This window comes from Rhinolophus sinicus, linkage group LG02 (genome assembly GCF_036562045.2).
Source record: "Rhinolophus sinicus isolate RSC01 linkage group LG02, ASM3656204v1, whole genome shotgun sequence".
In the NCBI taxonomy this organism is placed as follows: Eukaryota; Metazoa; Chordata; class Mammalia; order Chiroptera; family Rhinolophidae; genus Rhinolophus; species Rhinolophus sinicus.
In genome coordinates this window covers 74,863,049-74,878,000 of record NC_133752.1, presented here as the reverse complement: position 1 = coordinate 74,878,000, position 14,952 = coordinate 74,863,049, and the positions used below count along the sequence as shown (strand labels likewise).

The 14,952-nt window shown below is 42.1% G+C and overlaps 1 non-coding gene and 1 pseudogene across 1 annotated transcript; one reads left to right on the top strand and one right to left on the bottom strand.

Annotated features, from left to right (window-relative positions):
- Positions 1-3,248: 3,248 nt before the first annotated feature.
- Positions 3,249-3,462, bottom strand: LOC141570322 (small nucleolar RNA U3). Its single transcript, XR_012494320.1, has one exon. It is a non-coding gene; the product is annotated as a small nucleolar RNA U3 (small nucleolar RNA).
- A 2,694-nt stretch (positions 3,463-6,156) lies between these two features.
- LOC109459582 (large ribosomal subunit protein uL4) lies at positions 6,157-7,494 on the top strand (annotated as a pseudogene).
- Positions 7,495-14,952: the final 7,458 nt, after the last annotated feature.

The following is a 14,952-nucleotide window of genomic DNA, read 5'->3' as shown; positions in this document are numbered from 1 at the left end:
CTTGCCCTTTTGTCCAATGCAAATCTGAGCGAGCATCAGGGTGCTGGGCTGGTGTCACCCTGAAACATCTCCATCGCCCTCCCCCTCAAAGCTGGCTTCACGGGTGGGAGAGTAGGAACCATGATAGGGAGGCTGTCAGACCTCATTCTGCTTTGGTCTGGTTTTATATCGTAGTTTCCTGTATAGATGATGGAAGTGATTTTCTCGGGGTGCTGTTCAGTTTCATCCCAGCTCCTCTGTCTCTAGGACTATCTCAAAGAGGCAGTCATGACTCCCGGCCCCACAAGGTATCCATGCCTTCAGTAAGTAAGGCGTTGCCTGGCTGGAGTCACCCAGCAGCCACCAGGGCCACACTGCATCTGACCCCTCCTCTAACTTCCTGCCCCTTCCTGGGAAGCGTGGGAAACTCTGTGGTCCTGCTCCGTTTCCTCCACACCTCACAGAGGCCTCTGGGAGTGTGAGTTTGCCTTCATCCTTTCCTTCCCAGGTCCACTCACTCCTCTTCCCACTCTTGAAGTGAAGTGGCACTAATTTCTATGGTTGAGCACAAGCCTCACCTTCAGATCCCCCCACGGACTCCTTCACACACCCCATTTGCTCTCATAGCAGCTCCAGGGTGGACAATGACAGCTCAGCGGGGCAGCAAGATGCCTTTCTCCTCTTGTTACGGACATCCCCCATCTCTCCCAGGGTCTCTTGAAATCTCTCTCCCCCCAATTAGGCTTGGGGGGGTGAATGTCCCACCCTTCCCTCTCCCAAACAGAAGAGTGGGAATATTCTGCTAACAGCACCACACTGCAGATAAGAATCTGGCGACTCCTCTCACCCTGCAGTGCTCTCTTCCTGGGAAGGGGGTCGGTGGTTGATTGTATTGGAGCTGGTGCTGGGCTGCTTCGTAAAGCCAGGGCAGGGACAGCTGGCAACCAGATTGTTATGGACTTTCTTTAGCATGGGCTGTACTTAGTTCCTCGTGTTTTCTGTGCTCAGTCCCAATTACAGGACAAAAGGAAAAGTCCTTCCAGACTTCCTCACAGAGTCCAGCAGTGACCGGTGCTGCTCCTCTGCCTACTTTATAAGGGACTGTCAGAGTTGCTCTGCTGGCCTGTGGCCGTTACCCTCGACGTCCACTGAGGGCATTTCCTCTCCAGGAGGGACATAGAGGGAGGCACTCCTCTACAAGGCTTGAGACCAAGAAGAAGAAAGGGAATTGAGAGTTTTGTACGACCACTTACTTCTACATGCTTTTCCACATTTCCTCTTCCTAATAATTCTATGCATAGTAGACACAACTGAAGCTAATAACTTGCCCCTGCATTCAAACACTAACCTGTGTTTACCACCTCTCTTTCTAGCACAGCCTGCCTTGCTGAGAGGGTGACCCCAAGAGGCAGGGAGGGTCAGGGAGGATGGGAGTCCTTCATTGGATGATTCTTATATTGTTGGCTCACGTTGCTATTAAACTTCAGTGTTGAGGTAAAACATGGTCTGCCTGTGTATCTTATCTCCCTAACTAAATTATAACCATTCTGAAGTCAGGAACATATTGATCTTTTCTTTCCTCCCGTGGCATTTAGAGCAGCGCCTTATGAACTTACATGAAAGCCTTACAATATTTGTTGAATCAAGAAATGAAGGAACAGGAGACAAAAAGAGATTGTGTACAAATACGCCAACACCAGGACCTATCTCAATAATGGCACAATGCAAGTAATAAGTATTCAATGAACTTCTGTGGAATTGAATAAATTGCATAGAGTCTTCTGTGTGCCGCAGGTTTATGTCAACAATAAGAGTCTCCAAGGACGCAGGTATAGATTGCACTGAGAAATAGAATTGGAAGATTAGGACATAGGAACAAACCAGGTAAAGTTTCAACAGAAATGAAATCAAATACTATTTGCAAATCTTCTCCAAGCTAGCCTGTTTCTTTCCAACGTTTTCAATTGGAACTGTTAGTTTTATACTAGCAAACAAAGTTAGGATTCTTGAAGCATGTGCTCGAGTTTGATTGTAACTCAATCATTTCAAATGTTCTTAGTCACTTGCGAAGGATGATTATAAAATAATGAGATTGGTATTTATGTGTGGCTTGTAGAATCAGGGTTGTTGTTTTACAGCCGCACATCATATTTTCAAAAGGTCTTTTCTTAAAACTTGAGGCAATGGCAAGTGATCGATATTCAATCAGTTTGTGCAGAATATGATGATGGATTTGAGATCACTGGGGTCTGGAATAGTTCGATGCCAAGAAGTCAATAACTCTCATTCACTCATTCAACAAACATCTTCTGCATATCTACTGGGCACCAGGCATAGAAACATAAAGGTAAAAGACATAGTTCCTCTCTTAAAGACAGCACAGAGTTATTGGGAATTCAGATGAGCGGGCAGCCAGTTTCAACGCAGTGGGTTAAGTGTCGTGGTGGAGGCAGGCATGGCTTTCACGGGAGCGTCTCATCCAGACCTGGGGGTGTAGGGAAAGGCTTCCTTGCAGAAGCGATGGATGATTAGTGTTTTGAAGGATAACGTACTAGCCAGATGAAGAAGGGGAGGAAGTGTACCCTGGGCAGAGGAGAAAGACACATGACAGAAGACCAGAAGCATTGCGATGACAAGCTTTTCCTCCCAGAATCTCGGCAGAGCAATGGAAAAAGTTTCGAGTAAGTGGCATCTGTTGCTTATTATCAGGAGCAGAAGTCAGGATCTGAGGAAATCAAATGACATACTTGATTTTTTTAACAGTGTATAGCTATAATATGCATATTAAAAAGGCCAGTTTTGAACTGTGAGTAAGACAGCTACACACACCAGGTGTAATCACAGGAATCCTGCAAACAGGAGTGCTGGATATCCCATTTTCTCCTTCTGCCACTCCCCACAGAACCACATGGGGACCCAGGCAATTGCCACCACCACCATCACAGGGTCCCTTGTTCTCAGGGGGCACCACCCATAGCACGGGCCTGGCCTCAGCCCTGAGAACCCTGGCTGGGCGGCTCCTCCCTGGCCTCGGGCCTCCGGTGACTGCACAGGTGCCTGTACTTGTCCACGTAGCCTCAGAAAGGTAAAGCTTCGGCATACCTTTGTGATGGGCCTCAGGAAGGAGAAGCCTGGGACTGGGTGGTCTTGTGTTATCTTGCTCAGTGTCCAGCCTCAGGGATGGATGGGAGGAGACTGATTATGGGATCCTCCAGGAGGCCCACAACTACTCACCCAGTTTTTTTGTTTTTGGTTTTTTTTTAACGAAAGCCACTCAGACTGTATTCTGTCCCTCATACGCTACTAAAGGAAGAAAAGAATGATCCTCAATGGCTACTGGCAGTTACAAAAGCAACACCAAGAGCCGGCTTCACACTCAGGAGAGAACACAGCACCTCCTCCTTGTGGTTTCAGGTGCTCTACATGTTCAGAGACAATTCTCTAGTAACAAACTACAGAAATGATCCCTGAAAGTATAGTCTTCAGCCACTCAGTCTCAACCACCAGGGATGCCACAACGTCACTAGTGCCCAGCAAGGAAAAGAAAGGCAGTGCCCAAACTTGGGAGGCAAGCTCAGTCATGAGTTTGTTTTCTATGGAGAATGAAAAAGGCACTGTTTGATCTCAGTGTCCAAGAGAGCAGAGAACTCGGGCTCCATCTACGCTGGATGGACCTGGAGTTTGGGGTGAGTCAGCAGGGTCTCTGAGCAGCAGGGTGGCAGCTTTCTCAAGTCCAGGCTGTGCATTTGGGATCGAACAGGGCCCCCACCAGGGACTAGAAGAATGGGTAATAAGGTCCAGGCCTGACGGGAAAGAGAATTGGCAAGTCAGGGCCAAAGGGTTCTAGGCACGTGAGTAGTGCCAGAGGGGTGATATTTCAGGATGAGAGCCCACCAGACCACTTCCTTCTCTTGCATGAGTTCGCGTCAAGGTCATAAATACAATCCCTGGTGACAGACTGCCTTCATCTCCAAGTTGCCATATAAGCTCTGATTTCCCTTTGTGGATAAGCTACAAACAAAAAGGACTGAAAGGCTGCCTTTTACCGCACCATTTGTGCAAATTAGTGTCCACATTAGGTGCCCACCCATTGGTAAAGTTCTCTTGGCCAGAGAGGTCTGAGGAAGGGTGCTAGCTATTCTCAGAACAGATGGCATACTCACAGGCAGCTATCCCAATGCTACGGAACCCACGCATGGGTACAGCAGGTCCTCAAACAATGTCATTTTGTTATACCATTGATGAGATGCCGTAGGAACTTAATTCTTATTTACATTGATTCGCCTATGGTGAAATTGGTTTCATTACACGTATGTTATTTCTCTTCAAGTCGCAAAACCTACCAATGACATTAATTGAAAACTTACTACACGTGGCCCTAAGTCTGGGAACATATGACTAAAGTGGTTCCACCTAAAATCAAAAGGCTACTCAACCCCTTTCCACCTCTGCCCCTACTACGCTGACTCATCTTGTGTCAGCACATGAAAGTCCAGGGCCAGGGGTAGAATTTCAATGTGAACACGTCCTGTGGTATCCAGCGTTGGCAGATTGTGGCTACTGGAAGGAAAACAAAAGTTAAAATATAACTAGTCTGTGGAAAATTCTTCCAACTACCAGACATGGACACTTTCAGTGAGGGTTCATTGCTTAACAATGCCTAGTCAATGGGCAGCCGGATGGCTCAGTTGGTTAGAGCACGAGCTCTAAACAACAGGGTTGCCGGTTAGACTCCCACATGGGCTGGTGAGCTGAGCCCTCCACAACTAGATTGAAGACAACAAGCTGCCGGTGAGCTGCCAATGGGGCAGCCAGATGGCTCAGTTGGTTAGAGTGCGAGCTCTCAATAACAAGGTTGCCTGTTCAATTCCCATATGGGATGATGGGCTGCACCCCCTGCAACTAAGATTGAAAATGGCGACTGGACTTGGAGCTGAGCTGCGCCCTCCACAACTAGATTGAAGGACAATGACTTGGAGCTGATGGGCCCTGGAGAAGCACACTGCTCCCCAATATATTCCCCAATAAAATTTATAAAACAAAAAACAAAACAACAAAAATAAACAATGCCTAGTCAAAATAGAAGTTCCATTCTGTTAGGCATATGCTCAATAACACAGCATACACAATTATAAATATACCATACTCGTACATTATTTCTATTTTTTTGATGGAATCTCATAAAATAGAATTTACAGAATTCCTGTTTGTAGGATACAAACCTATAGTACAATAACCAATGAGTACATCTGTGTGTGAAGTCACATGTTTTATGCATCCCAGTGTACACTGTATCACGCGTTACCTTATGATACATCTTGTCCTCATGAAGTCTGGCAGTTCCAGGTGACACGGCATGCAAATTTGCCGCCAACACAACAAAAGAGCCTGAAAAACAAGTACAAGTATTCCAAAGACAAAACTCATAAGTCACTGCGTGTAATATGAGTAATTTGATTGCACAATTATGGAGCTCAATTCAACATAGCAGCCTTCTAAAAAATGCATTTGTATTCTTCTTTTGTATGCTTTAATTTAAGATTCATTTTGTACATCTTTGCAGACTATTGATTAAATATTACTAAATGAAACATTCTGGTGGAAGCCAAAAACATAATATGAAAACAAAGTTCATTGTCTATCCTTTTAAATATTTTCTCATCCTAAATATTCACTCTCATACCTAATTTTATATATGTATAAAGAGATATCTATACACATATATATAATTATATATATATATATATATATATATATATATATATATATGATTTTGTTTTCTTTTTGTTAAAGAAGGACCCTAAAATTGCATAAGCTTCAGCTTCCAAAACTGGATCTGCTTCTACTACCTAGTCATTGTGATGCTAACTTGCCGTACCCAATTTGCTTGTTCTTATTTATAAACCTTTAATAAGTACTTAATGTGCCACACTCTGCGCAAAGTGCTTAGAAATTTTTATTTGCTTTTCAGGGCTAATCCTTTACAGAAAATTATCAGAATATTTTCCTGGTACATCTGAGAAATAATGCAAACATCTAGAATTCAGTACATTAGAAACATGTTTATAATTTGTGGATCCCTTGGGAACAATTTTAACTATAAGAAGGTCGAAAGTGGCTTTTCCTGTGGGAGCCACTGGGTTGAGAGGAACGTGGCCGTCTCCTATCCCTGCCAAGATGTGTGCTTGTCCACTGATACCGGTGTACTCCAAAAAGGGGGAATCATATGGCAAAGATGTCACTTTGCCTGTTGTGTTCAAGGCTCCCACTCGACCAGATATTGTGAACTTTGTTCACACCGACTTATGCAAACACAATAGCCCTGTGCTGTCAGTGAATTAGCAGGTCACCAAACCAATGCTGAGCCGTGGGTCCTGGCAGAGCTGTGGCTGCAATTCCCAGCGTTCAGGCAGTGGGGCTCATCCCTCTGGCCAGCGTGTTTTGGGCAATATGTGTGGTGGGGGCCAATGTGTGCACCAACCAAAACTTGACGCCATTGGCACCGCAAAGAAAACACAACACAGAAGTGATATGCCACCTGCTCTGCCCTGGCTGCCTCGGCCTTACCAGTGCTGGTCATGTGTAAAGGTTATCGTATAGAGGAAGTTCCTGAACTTCCTTTCTGGTTGAAGATAAAGTTGAAGGCTACAAGAAGACCAAGGAGGCTGTTTTGCTTCTTAAGAAGCTTAAGGACAGGAATGACATCAAAAAGGTCTACGCCTCTCAGTGAATGAGAGGTGGCAAGGGCAAAGTGAGAAACCATGGTTGTGTCCAGCACAGGGACCTTGCATCATCTATAAAGAGGACAATGGCATCATCAAAGCCTTCGGAAATATCCCTGGAATTACTCAGCTTAATGTAAACAAACTGGACACTTTGAAACTTGCTCCTGGTGGGCATGTGGGCTATTTTTGCATTTGGAAAGCGCTTTCCACAAGTTGGATGGTCTGTATGGCACTTGGCGTAAAGCTGCCTCCCTCAAGAGTAACTATAACATTTCCGTGCACAAGATGCTCAACACAGACCTTAGCAGGGTATGGAAAAGCCCAGAGATCCAAAGAGCCCTCCGAGCACCATGCACGAAGATTCGCCACAGAGTCCTGAAGAAGAATCCACGGAAAAAGCTGAGAATTATGTTGAAGCTAAACCCATAGTCAAAGACCATGCACGGGACACCATTCTTCACCAGGCCAAGAATCAGAAGCTCCGAGCGGATAAAGCAGCAGCAGTGCTAGAAGCCACATCAGATGAGAAGGGGGTTCCAGGCAAGAAGCCAGCCGTAGGGAAGAAAGAAAAGATGGCTGGTCGCGTTACAAAGCAGAAGAAAAGCCTTTGGTGGGGAAACGGCTGCCGCTACCAAGAAACCAACAGCTGAGAAGAAGCCTGCAGAAAAGAAACCCACCACAGAAGAAAAGAAGCCTGCCGCATAAACTGAAATTTGTTTCTTCTGTAAAGGTCAAATCCCTTTGGACAGCTAATTCTGAATAAAACCTTGATCAAAGAGACAATGAGAAACATGAAAAAAGAAAAAGGAGGTATAAAGTGGTACTATATGGAGTTTGTGTTTTCTTCAAAGTTGGAATTTTTCTAGGTTATACATGCTAGGTAAATACACTTTTTTGCAAATCAGTTATAATTTGGATGATCATGTATTATGGCCTAAATTTTCTTGAAAAACTAGATGAACAGAATTCTGGGACTGTGCAAAAGTTAAATACATATTACATTTTTAAAAAAGAAGCACATGCAATTCCTTGGCATAACCTGTATTACTCAATCAAATATAACTTCCATGCAAAAGAAATTTTAATTAGAAGTTTGACTATATTTACATGACATCTAGTAGCGTGTAATAGTGGCAATACTTCTTCTTCATAAAATGTATTTTTTTCAGTAGAGTCCATCCAGCTTTCACACAGTACTTTTATCTCCCTCTCTGTGGTTGTGCTGGGCCCTTAGCCAGGGGAGTCACCTTGTTCACTGGTGTATCCCTCATGCCTGGAACGGTGCCTGGTACATAGTACACATACACACATAATAAATATTTGTTAGGTGAATGAATGAATCACTTCATAACTTTCTATCAGGAAATAGGAGTGTTTTCCACCCTCCCAGGCAGAAGCCTTTGGTTGTTCCAAAACACTAGCTACCAGATCTTTTAGACCATTTGTTTCTTTTCTTCATGCCTGATGTCAGATTTATAACCATTACCCTAACACAGGTGCCTAGATAATGCTTATGTATTATGATGTTTCTTTACTCTGTTGATGTTCAATTCAGAAATGATAGCCTTACAGTTTTATAATCATCTAGCCAATTTGTCCCTCCAAATTTGTGAAGTTCAGCAGGCCTCATAAAGCAATGTGATAAATTCTGATTATGAAATTCCAGCCATACAAATACTTGGGAGTGATCAATTGCTTTAACAAAGCCTAACAGCTCATAACTGGTGCTCAGTAGTTTCTGGCTGAGTTACTTAGAGTTCGATTACAGTAAGCTATTATTACCTTACCAAGAATCATCTTATGTCTGCCATGTTTTTCTTCTGGATGGAAAAAAGGCCCCATTAATCCTCAAATCACCCACACTTCTTTTTTTTTTTTCATTCATATCTACTATGACTCCTTCTCTGCTTCATTCTTTCTGGCTCAGAACATTCTTTCCAGCCCAGAACATTCATATGGTGACCATATTTACAAGCCCTAAATTTAAATTCATGTTCTGATAAATGATGCTTTTCATTGGTGAATTTATTTTTAGAAAGCCTCAACAATTAGAAAAATTAAATTTTATGTGTTACACATTTAATCAATCATCTTTTATTGACAAGAGTAAACGTGCACAAGGATGAATACAAACTTCTGCAAAAATCTATAGAGGGTTTAATGCAATTTCTGCCATTTTCAATCATCCCTTTTGAAGCCGATGACCGACTTTTCCACTTTTGTGCTCATTTGTGGAATTCAACTTGTGAAATTAGAATTTGTTCTCTATATTTTTAAAACATCTCTTGGAAAGTCTGACTAATTCATTTGGATTATCAACAGAGATTTTTACATCAACTATTATAGTAATTCCCAAAAGTTGTTAGCAAATGTGATCTGATGAACTAGAGTCACATAAGATGGTGTGAAATGTTAGAATAGTCATCTGTTTTTCCATGAAACTCTTTCTGGAGAATTTTGCTTTCTCCCGCTTCTACTTGCAAACAAGTATTCAAGTTATAATTTAATTTAAGATAAGGCTCTCATTTTGAAAAATCTTCATAGTAACAAAATAAAATATTCTAGACAGCATTCCATGCTTTCTTCAGATCATCCTTTTCAGGGTCTTTTAACAAGCTTTTGCTGTTTTTTTCCAAATAAAGCAAAATTGCTAAATATATCAATATATGCCTTCTAAAAGTAGGTAATTCAATCCCCATTCCCTTATTAGTTTCACTAAATCCACATCACAATGAATATTTAATATTATTAGCAATTTTCCTCTTAAATTTTTATTTTTAGAATGAAACCATTCACACTTTTCTCTTTCTCTTCAATGCTGATTAAAATTCAAGGATTCACATGGAGAAACATTCTGCCACTCCATTTCAGAAAAAGTGTCATGGAAAATTGCAATAGCATTGTTTTGATTTAGGGTCTTTGGAAAATGTCTTGACAATGGAACTTTTTCAGCTGATAAAAACTAAGCATGTGATGATTGAAACATTATTAGTATTCTTCTAAGAACAGGCATCTGTATCAGAAATCTTATTGTTTGAATAGGACCACATTTGTCTGATAAAATCACATGGTTATTTCAGTGTCTTCACTGGTATTATAGAAATGTAACAAATTTTGAATAGTTTTACAATAACAACTCCTACATCAATTGAAAAAAATCTGATGAATTATTAATACAACTGCTGCAAATGTGTGCCATGCAACTGATCCTTAGGAAGAGTCTGATGTTGCCATTATTGGACAGGAATCTCAAAGATGGCATTAGAAATATTGAAGGACACACTGACAAGCTAATCAACAAGGCTGCTGAGGCTTAGACTCAAGGAAAGATGGTCATTTAATTGGCCACTTCAGTCACCTGGCAGGATGTCACCTTCAAGAACTTTCGCACTAATTTCAGTGTTTTCATTAAAGTATCTTATTAATTATTTGTGCACCATGAATAACATGAGCATATTCAGGAAACATTTTAAAATATTATATACTGGCGAAATAGCATGAATAGTGGCTGAGGGAATAGATTCTGGAAGGAAATTGCTGGGTTCAAATCCCAGTTCAGCCAGTTATTAGTAAGAGATTGGTCAAGTTACTTAACTTTGCTCTGTGCCTCAGATTCCTTATCAGTGATGGAAATAATAATACAAAGAGTTATTGTGAGAATTAAATAAATTAATATTTATAGAATGTTTAGAACGGTGCTTGGCACATAGTAAGCACCATATAAACATTTAAGTACATTTGTGGCTAAAAGAGTATATCCCGATTCTAAGATCTGATGATTCACACAATACTATTATAGTTTTCTTGAGCTCCTAGAACAAGGATGTTTTTCACAGTTGTGAATCTTTTTCTTTGTACAGACAAAAATTTAAACAATATGAAAATTAGCGTAGTTGTACCATCCAAATACCTGAAACTATGATTGTGCCTTGTGATATGAAAAGGAATGGTTGTTTTCTTGGCCATAAATGCCATGTCAGCAGAATTACATTTTCAGTGAAACTAAAGAGCATGCTGGTCTTTGATTGACTATGTGAGGCTGCAGTAGCCCCATAGAGGATTCGATTGGAGGCTTGAGGAAAATAAGCACTTGAACAGATAAAAGTTAAGAAGCTACAGTTTGCATCAATAAGCACAAAGAAGACAATTTCATAAAGACACCTGGATATATCGGGCGGGGGTGTTTCTGAGCACAGCTTCTCAGATTTCCCTACGTCCTCACATGGGAGATTCACTTAGGGCAGTGGCTCTGGTTTTCAGTCTGTCCAGGGTTAGATCCTGCTAGGTCACAGGGAGCAAACTCTGAGAGAAGGGATCTTACACCCCTGCAGGTGACCCTTAAACTCTAGCATTACTCCCACATATATTGCAAAGCCATTCACGTGGACTTAACATCTAATTCTGGGAACCATTTCTTACGAAGCTATCTTACTCCATTTCACAGAGTACATCAGCAAAGAACAGGCCAAACCCAGCCAACTCTCTGTTTTTTGCTTTTTGCATTGCATAAGATTGCGCTTTCGCATTTTTAACGGTTGAAAACATAATCAAAAGAATAATATTTTTGTGACAGGTGAGAAAAGATCTGATCGTCACATTTCAGTGTCCATGTATTATTTTATTTGAACACAGATGTGGCAGACAGAATTCTAAGACAGCCCCCAATATCTCCACACCCTGGTGTAGCCCTGGTACACTCTCTCCCCCCCTTCAGTATAAGTGCACCCTGTGAATATGAGGAATCACTCCCATGATTATGTTAACTTAGATGGCAGAAGTGAAAGGATTTTTCAGATGTAATTAAGGTCTTTAATCAGTTGAGTTTGAGGTAACCAAAGGAAAATCACCCTGGGTGGACCTGCCCTAATCAGGTGAGCCCTTAAGGCTGGTTTAGGCCTTTCCTGAGTCTCCTGCCAGGCCGCACTCTCCTGCTAGTCTTGAAGAAGCAAGCTTCCATGAGTTAGGTAGCTGCAAGGAAATGAATTCTGCCAATAAGCACTTGAACTTGAAAGAGAATCCCAAGTGTCAGATGAGGCTGCAGCCTATAAATATCAACACCTTGATGGAGGTCTTTAGAGACCACGAGCAGAGGACCCAGCGAAGCTGACTCCTGACCCATGGAAATCAAATGATAATAAATACGCTGTTTTAAGCCACCACGTTTGTGGTCATTTATGAACAGCAATAAAAGCAATACAATAGCCATGCTCGTTTGTTTAATTACTGTCCATGAGTGCTTTGGGACTACAGTGGTGAAGTTGAGTAGTTGAAACAGAGACTGCATAAGCCCACAAAACATAAAATATTTATAGAAAGAGCTAGTAAACCCCTGAGTTCTATAATTAGCACACATACCAACCATACTGCAACTATATGACAAGGGTCAATCTGTGGTTGCACATAATTGAATGAAAGCTGAAGAAATAACAGATGTCTTGCTATAACAAAGTTTATCGTACTCATGTAGGTATAAAAACTCATACATGGATTGCGATACTTAAAGAGATACATTCTTTTGACTCATCTCATATAAATAAAAACTCCTTTCTTTTCTAATCCCTCATGGAAACGAACTAGAATTTTATAATTAAGTAATTCTGGACGTCAAACCACTTTAAACTACAGACAAAATAACTATGCTTAATTATACAAGAAACGTTCAATATTGTTATCACCTTATACTGCAATCAACTTTCCTTGGCAGCTGCAATTACACGAGCTTTTACATTAACGCCACCTGGAAGTTTTACATCACACACAGCGCCTGCGCGGCCAGGGCCAAACAGCAGCGCAGTCAGCAGGGGTTCAGCAGGGGTACAACTTCCCGATTCACCGCAGCGTTCCGTCAACCTGTGCCCTCTCCAGCCACATCAAGGTTTGATCGATGCATTTGTTCAGAAAACATTATGAAATGTCCACTTTCGGCCAGCTAGAAATTCAGCAGTGAGTAGGACAGATGTGCCCACTGCTGCCTGTGTACAATCTGGTGAGGAAGATATGCTTTAAATGGGAAATTAAAACTGAAAGAAGTTAGCACAGTGCTACAGGAACATACATCGGGGTGCTAACTTAACGGGAGTCTGGAACAGTTCTCTAAGGAAGTGCTGTCTAAGCTGTAACTGAAGAATCCACAAGAACCATGACATAAGCATGCCTGATGCTAACCCAATGAACACCTAGAGCATTAGAATCATCTGGGAGAGCTTATTTAAAATCCTGATGCCAGGCTGTACAGCAGACCCATGAAAGCAGAGTCTTAAAGCTGGGACTGGACAGCAGTATATGTTTTTAAGTTCCTAAGTGATTCCAGTAAACTCCCAAACTTAACAACCAATATATGCCCATCTTTTCCTCTTTCCCTCCTGTTACAGTGAAGGAGTGCTCCCTCTGCAAAGCTAGGGCAAATCCTTCCTCACCGTTCTTCCATATTCCATTTCCTCCCTCCTTCTCAGGAAATCTAGTGATGCTCTCATCTTCCCTTTCTTCTACTTGACCCTCTCTATTGGCTCCTTCTTATTAGCATTTAATCGTGTTCAAGTCTCACTTACATTTTTTAAAAATCCCTGTAATCACGCCCACCCCCTTAAGCTACCACCCTCTCTCCTGTACTTTGCAGACAAACTTCCTCAAAAAGTGGTCTACACTGTTTTTCTATTCCTAGTCACTCTTCAACAAACACAGACCTGGTGTCGGCTACCAGCTCTTGCTAAGATTATCGATAACCTCCTTTTTCCTAAACACAATGAACCTTTCTGTCCTCATCCCACGTGATCTCTCAGCAGCATTTGCCAAAAATGGGCCCCTCTACTCCTCACTTTCTCAAAGCAGTCTCTCTCTTTGCAATTTCCCGAGATTTTAGACTGGATCTTTTTCTCTTTTTCTCATCCTACCGTCATCGATGTTTTCTGTAGGTGATCTATATCCCCCAGTGGCAGCAAGTACTATCCCCATGCTGCTGAATTTTTAATATTCTAGACTAATGTTTATAAAATTACGCTCTCTGCAGAGCCTAAAAGTTCGGATTCCAGAGCCTAACTCCAGATCTACTGAAACAGAATCTCTGAGAGTAGGACCTAGGAATCTGAATTTTTAACAATCTACCCCAGGTTCTTATGCACAAGTTTGAGACTCACAGTTACAGACTCAAGTATCCAACTACCTATTTTACAGTTACCTTAAATGCATCATCTGTATGATGGGCATTCTTAATGCTCACTAACATCCGGTTGTCTTTCTCCTTCCTGTCCACATGGAGGACAACACCTCAGCCATCTTTGAAGTTAGGCACAGTCCTATGGCGAGTTCTGCACGATGGACGGTGAACAGAAGTGACGTATGTCACCTGTAGGCTGAGGCAGTGAATGCGGATCTCTCTTCCACTGTCCTGGCAACCTGGAAGTCACCTGGCAATCTGGAAGTCATGGTGAGACAATAAAGCCACAAGATGAAAGCAACTGGATTTCTTTCACTGCTTGGAAGGTAGCTACCCTAGAGAGCTGCCAAACACACAAAAGATATTGTGTGATCAAAAATTAAATGTATGTTGGATTAAGTCAAAGATTTTTTTAAAAATTAGTTTTAGGTGAAGTCCCTGAGACTTTGTGATTAATTTATTATAGGAGCATAATTTAGCTTCTCCAAAATGGAAGTCATCTGGAACAGCAGAGATCTAAGACGGCAGAGTAGAGAAACACTGTGCTTGCCTCATCCCGTGAAACACATCAAAATCACAGCTAAATTATAGAACAATCAACCTGAAGAACTATCTGTAGTCTAGCTAAACAGAAATTTTACAAGAAATAAAGAAGAAGCCATGTCAAGACTTGTAGAAGCAGCGGAGATATGAAACAGGTGGCTCCGATACCTTCGAGTGGAGGTTGAAAATTGGGAGGGATATCTCAGTCATGGAGGTTTCTCGCGGAGGAGCAAAGAACTCCAGCCCCACACCAGGCTCCCCAGCTGAGAGAACGAGTGCTGGGAGGAGGAGTCCCCACAACATCTGGCTGTGAAAAACAGTGGTGATTCCGACTGTCTGGGTGGGACAGAAGGTCGTAGGAAACCCAGACATCCTCTTAGAGGTCCTGCACACAGACTTACTCACCAGCAGGCACTCATCCTGGGCTCCTGTGGAGGGACATGGGGGGCATCAGAGGTGTAGGGGAAAGACTAAATTGTGTGGCTTCAGGGCAAGCACTGGAGGGACAGTTGCCTTTTGCCCTGTTTGGAGTCTTCCTCCCATGCAACCAGC